This window comes from Alosa pseudoharengus, unplaced genomic scaffold (genome assembly GCF_046254945.1).
Source record: "Alosa pseudoharengus isolate Yale_2024_CS ecotype anadromous, Long Island Sound unplaced genomic scaffold, YU_APseudo_1.1 YU_APseudo_1.1_scf_8, whole genome shotgun sequence".
NCBI lineage: Eukaryota > Metazoa > Chordata > Actinopteri > Clupeiformes > Clupeidae > Alosa > Alosa pseudoharengus.
Window position 1 is genome coordinate 40,213,481 of NW_027468870.1, and position 6,903 is coordinate 40,220,383.

Sequence of the window (6,903 nt, forward strand, 5' to 3'; positions counted from 1 at the left end):
TCACGAATAAGTGCAGAATAAATGGAGGTCTATCCGCTGTACCCCTCAAAATCCACTTTTCTCGGGATATAATTTTTACCCAGAAATGTGAATGCTGCATTCGAAAAAGGGGGCAGAGAAAATACACACATTATATTTTTTGAGTCACTTATTTGTTCTAAAAAGCCTTTCAAATGCGTCAATGACGTCATTCATTAGCAGAAAGCTAGTGTTGTGGGCAACAACGACCCAGCCTGTAAGAAATTGAAAGGACGTAAACGCATTCATTCAACTTTTGACCTATAATCCATATTGCAGGAACCACAAACAAATCTTCGCTTTTTCAATGACAACCAGGTGAAAGAGACAAATTTAGCCATCTAGCTCCATAGACCCCCATTGTTTTTGCACTTATTCGTGATCGTCCCTAACCTGGCCCTAGCCAGATGAATTTCGCTCCGCCTAGCTCCACTCATCCATCTGGAACCGATCCATTGAAGTGTTGCTTCAGAAGGCTGGACCTAATCAAAAAATGCTTGCATATGATTGAATAAGCCACTTGTCCGTCATCTATTGACGTGCTACTTTAACCACTCACATCGAAGCCAACCCGTGACGCTGATAACAGTCTCACAGTCGCTTCTGCGCTATGTCACATCTATGAAACTCCCGCCCTGCGTCCTGATTGGCTAAACCATAAAGTTGGTTGGAGAAATCACTCTCAATAGGCTTGTTTGACTTCGGCTGAGTCTGACTTGGTCTGGCTTACTACGTAAACGTGATCTTCAGAGCCTAGCCGGGAGGAGCTACAACAGAGGGCAGCTCATCCCGGACAGAAAGGCTACAGTCTGCCTGACGTGACTCGCGGGAGACATCGCGGGAGATATCGCGGAATGTTGTTTGCAATAAACACAGCAGAACTTTCATTCTTACTCATTAAAATGAGCATGATGACTGACGAAATAAATTCTTATGATGTAGTTTAAATAAACCACTGTTGTCATACAGTTAACAGGCCTGCATTGTAGCACATCAATTCAATATCAAGTGTTTCCCCTATACGTGTGTCTATCTATTTAGCCAACAGCAGAAAATAACAGAATATCCAAACGTTTTCAGTAGGCTAGCCTACCATTGTTGCAGAAATCACGTATAAGAAGGTATCCCTTCGATTTCTGTTTATTTTCGCATATTCCAACATAAGGAAGCAGCATGAGCCTCTAGTCATAATCGTCATGAGGACATTCCTCCCAAATGGCCCTATCACGTCTTTGAACTGACGTCATGAGGGCGTGTTTCAGCTCGTGCAGCTCGTGGAAGGCAACTGCAAGATCTGTCTGCAGGCTAAGACTCCCGCGATATTTTAAGGCCATGTGACATGGTGTCACGGTGGTAAGTCCCTCCCCGGCTGACAGAAGTCGGACAGAATTTCTAACCAGTATGCATTGCGTCCATCCCAGTATGCATTGTGTTCAACCCAGCATGCATCACATCAAGTCAGATCTGCACAGATCTGCCGCAAGTCGAACTCCCCTAATGGAAGAGGTTCCAGATGGATGTGAGTGAAGCTAGGCGGAGCTAAGCGGAACGACATTCATCTGGCTAGGGCCAGGTTAGATCGTCCCTGGAACTGCAACAGATTTCAGGTAGGCCCTATAATGGAGTTAATAGGAAGTGGTCTCTCCGTAAACGGGCTCTGGCGGTCAACTGAAACTAAAACTATATTTAAATTGTTTAAAAAATGAAGTTAAAGACAGTTTATTTTAAAAAATAAAAAATAAAATAAAAACGTGAAAACGTCATAAAAACTACAATCCACAATTAAATAAGAATAAATGGAATAATAGTGCATTTGTGCAACTGGGAAGTAGACCTAGGAGTTCCCCACTTCAACCCCACAACTCTCCACTAACAAATTGAGCAAACTTGTGATCAAACTGGTGATCTAGGTAATGTTCGTATGCTAGCCAGAAAACTAGCGCAGGGTTGCCAACTCTCACGCATCTGGCGTGACACACGCTTTCAGCACCAATCTCACGCTATCACGCACACTCAAGAAATGTCACGCCAAATCCATTCTTTTTTTTTTTTTGCAATCCGTAAATTTTTTGACCACAGCATCTATGATCTAGACCACAGCATTGTTTCTAAATTACAGGATACGAGTTTAAGGCATACATATGTCTAGACAAACAGCAGGTAGATCTAATATCAGCCTACAACGTTCTTAGCGCAGTTTTCTCTGATTGTTGATTCGCTGACTGCACTGAAAAAAAGGTCTCTTTGGGGTTGTTGAAATTGCATGAATTTATTGAAAGAACCTCACATGATTTATTAGTGGTCCTTCAGAAATTAAAAAAAATCATGTGAGCCTAAGCTATTCCTTGAGAATGTCAAATTCACATAATTTTGTCATGTTGGATGGTAAGAACTATAGCCTACGTGACGTGAACACGCCGGTAGCTCGTGCACCTAACCTGAGTCTAAGCGGGAAGGAGGAATCAACTGGCTTTCCACACAATTGCTTGCTCTGAAGACATTACGAGCGGCATGCAAGATCTACAATGTGAGGTAAATATCAATTGATTCTTAATCTTCGGTAACTTTTCTGAATGTTTGCCACGCTATTGCGTTTTTACAAACAGATAGTTGCACTAACTTCTTACATCTAATCATACCAGCTATGTGTTAGCTGCTACTGTTGTGGCGTTGTCGTCGTATTCAAGTGGTGTGTGTTTTACTATTTCGACACATGTTTCATAGCGAATTCATTTCATTTTCGGGAACCTGTTGTGGTCACTGCTGTACGCCAATTGCTGATTTAGTGCGGATTTAGAACCTAGAAAGTGTACATCAAGCTAAGCTAGCTGGGTTTTGATGGCGCCAAGGCATGACTGGCTACTAAAGGGTAACGCGTGCGTGCATTGAAACCCATCTGACAACTGGTGAATAAATGCTGAAGCTTTTTGATGATGATGATATTTGAAAAATGGTCTTGTGAAATCCTGCTTCAAACAGCCAAAGGAGCATTTTGTTTATCTGGCAGTCACTGGTTAGCATTGCATATGGACAATACATTTAGATAACTTAACCTTTCACTGTTTAATGCTACATGGTCATAAATCTTGGTGCACTTAATGTGCTTTTGTACTTTTTAAGACGAGTAATGCTGAGTTTGTATCATGTGATTTGGGTGTTGCAGAAGAGGATTTACCACCTGTAGAGCAAACGGTCCCTCACAGTTCCAAAAACACTTTAGAAGGAGCTTGCTGCAGCATTACTGAAATTGGAACATTTGGTGCATGTGCCAGGTAAGTTACAGCAATTGATTATTTTTTTACACACATACACACACACAGCCCTGTTCTCTAGGTCACTCCCTTCTTTCTTTTGTCTCCCTCCCTCATACTTTCTGTACATCCTTTCTCAGGTTAATCTTGTATTCCTACTTCCCTCTTCTTTTCTTCTCCATCGGTTTCTTACTTTTTTCTAACTCTTCCACTTTCTCTCTCCCTCCTTCTTTTTGTTATTGTGTTGTACTTCCCTCTCTTTCTTCTCCATGAAACTGAACCTTTTATAACTGTTCAATGCTACATGGTCATAAATCTTGGTGCACTTAATGTGCTTTTGTACTTTTTTAAGATGAGTAATGCTGAGTTTGTAAAGCTGTACACAGGACAATACATGGTAAATTTGATTCACGAAGTGTTATACATTTTTAAATGTGTGTTGTGATCATAATGTTGTGTGTCTGTATTCATATTCTGTATTGGTATATCAACCTCCCTTTCTGTGTTCTCTTTCACAGTAAATGTGGCAGTGCAAGAGATGTGAATCAGCGGTTCAAAGTAGGTCTGATCTACTTGCTCATTACAAACTCCACCATCCCCACTTTGGCCGCACCACAAACTACCCCTGCACATATACAGATGTAGCTGCTGCTGTCATGATTTTTTTTGTATTTTTGTTCAGATTTGGGAGAAAACTACAGAAGCTGCAGCCTTTTAAGTTTTTTCCCTCGTTTGTGTTGTTCTAAAGGCACTGCACTGTCTTTGACCACTGTCTTTGACCTTGATTTCATTTGTCTGCAATGTCTGGAAATGTGAAATAAATGTGTAAATGTGTACTCAAATTCTAGTTGTGGTTGATTGCTTGAGGTTATTGAAGAGCTTTTTAAAATAACATGTTAATTTGACATGCAATAGTTTTTAAAATATGACATGAAAAAATCTTGTACATCGGTTGCATCAAAAAAATTATGTCCATCAAACAAGAAAAAAATCATGTTTGACTGATAAGAAACAATTTCTTCACATACACATGAAAAAATCATGTTAATTTAACAGAATACAATTTGCCACTTTTAACATGAATTAATTGGACTTCGTGGACATGATTTAATTGATGCAACCGATGTACAAGATTTTTTTATGTTAATTTAACAGCCCATTTTTTTCAGTGTGTTTAATCCGGTCCGCGACACCTTCACGGAACACGCTGCTATTTAGACATGAGGCAGACCGACATAAAGTGTGGCCGCCCATTATTCTCTAGGAACTACTCGCGAAGTAGCCTCACAGACATCACATGAAATAACTTTTTCTCATCTTTTATAAGGTATAGCAGCTATTTGCTGCGATAAACGGTTCGCGGGAAAATTAACTTTCAAGAAATAATCATATTAGGCTACTATAGCTCTGCGCTCATTTCAATTTATATAGGAGGAATATTTCACAAACTTTTCGTTCCACACATGACAAACCGTAAACCAGAATAAACAGCAGACCTTACCGAACACAAAGGTGTAATGCAATCCCCTGTACAATAAGCTGTTCCAGGGTAATCCGGTTTTGAAATGGTAGCAAATTTCTATATGGTCTCCAATTTTGGGCTTTAAGTGTCTTAAAACTGAGCTGTGCTTAAATACCTACATATGTGTAAATATTAAAATCAGAGGATATACTGTACAGCTCATGGCTAAGAGTTTGTCGATGTAGCCATAATTATTTGTTTTCACAAAATGCTAAGCATGCATGTATTTAAGTGTCTTAAAAAAGTGTGCTTATATTGGTCAATGCATAATTTCATAACAGGCAGGTTTGATGGTAGGTTTAGAAAAGTCAGCACATTTTAATCATATTGCAATAATACCAATAACCGTGATCATTTTGGCTGGTAGACTTTGGAATCCACCAGCCACAATGGTAGGTGGAAAAAAATATTTTAGGCTATTTCCATCCCTGATACATATGTACACTCATACACACAGTCATAAGTCTCAATCTGTCCATTTCTTTCCACAAAACTCGCCAGAAGTCATCATTTAAGGGGTTATTTTTCAATTTTTTCTACTGATACTACCTTTTTCAGGTGGGCAGGGGGGCCCTTTTCATGTCTGTGCCCAGGGGCCCAGTGGCTCATAATCCTTCCATGCCACGGGGTTAAAACACTGGTCTTGTTTTCAAGTGCAATCAATAATTTAATTGTACATTTTGAAGAAACTTTTCCATTCTATTAGTTTTGAAAAAAAAAAAAAAACATAAATCAGGGATTATACTGTACATAGCAAAAAAGTCAGGGGACAGACATTTTTAAAATTAGGTTTAGGGAAAAATTTTACGCACACGCACTATGACTTCACAAAATATCACTCCAGCCAAACACCCAAAGTTGGCAACCCTGACTAACGTCATATAAACAAAAGTAAACAGTATAGGGGATGATGCATGATGATAGACAGACTTCCTTTGGTCAAAACATAGAGCATGTTACTTTTATCGAAACAGCCGTTTCAATCATCCCGACCAGGCTGTAACTCCATGTATTTTAAGTAAATGCACAAATATCTATGTTTATACAATAATAACATATAAAAATAACACCTTTTGGGTGTACCATTCATGATATGTAAAATATTGAAGTTGTGGGAAGTGTATATGGCAGAAGGCAGCAGCAGAACTACAGTTACACCCCACTTATGATCAGCGGGCAACCTGTAGAGAGAGTCACAAGTTTTAAATACCTTGGTGTCCACATTACTGAAGACTTAACATGGACTGTTAACACTCAATATGTTCTGAAGAAGTCCAGACAACGACTCTACTTCCTTCGTCAGCTAAGGAAATTCAAAGTTTCTACATCCATCATGAAGGCCTTCTACACTTCAGCGGTTGAGAGTGTTCTAACTGGTAGCATCATCACCTGGTATGGGAACTCCACAGTTAGAGATTGTAGTACTCTGCAGAGAGTAGTGCGCTCAGCTGAACGTACAATAAGAACTCAACTCCCTGCTCTACAAGATATCTATTCCAGAAGAGTACTCCTAAGAGCCCAAAAGATTCTGAAGGACTCTTCTCATCCTAACAATGGATTATTCCTACCACTGAAATCAAGAAGACGCCTATGTAGTCACAAAGCCAGAACTGAGAGACTTAGGAGAAGTTTTTATCCCCAGGCCATCCGAACTCTGAACTCACACTATACTGACTTTGCACACATTCACTCCTCAGCACTCTCAAACATTTCCCAACTCTGAACTCACACTATACTGACTTTGCACTCATTCACTACTCAGCACTCATGACCCCCCCCCCCCCCCCCCCCCACACACACACACACCTACAAGACTTTTAGCACTTTTACATCCCTCTCCCTATGCTACAGACCTTTTATTTATTTTATTTATTTTACAAACACACACACACACACATATCTGACTTTCTCCAACTTTTGCATATCTCCATAGAACTTTTTATTTATTATTTTTGATTTCTCCTCCATCTACCCATGTCCTTGATTGCCTAGCCTTCTGCCCCCCCCCCCCCACCCCCATCCCCAACACACACACTTACATCACCACTGTCATCACTTCACATACATACAGCACACTGCTTGCTACAGTAAGCCTCCTCTACATACTTGCTG

General features: G+C 40.0%; 1 long non-coding RNA gene across 1 annotated transcript; it reads left to right on the forward strand.

Annotated features, from left to right (window-relative positions):
* The first annotated feature begins 2,253 nt into the window (after positions 1–2,253).
* LOC143111852 (uncharacterized) lies at positions 2,254–3,952 on the forward strand. The gene is made up of 3 exons (XR_012984622.1): positions 2,254–2,550; positions 3,182–3,290; positions 3,788–3,952. It is a non-coding gene; the product is annotated as an uncharacterized LOC143111852 (long non-coding RNA).
* The last annotated feature ends 2,951 nt before the right edge of the window (positions 3,953–6,903 follow it).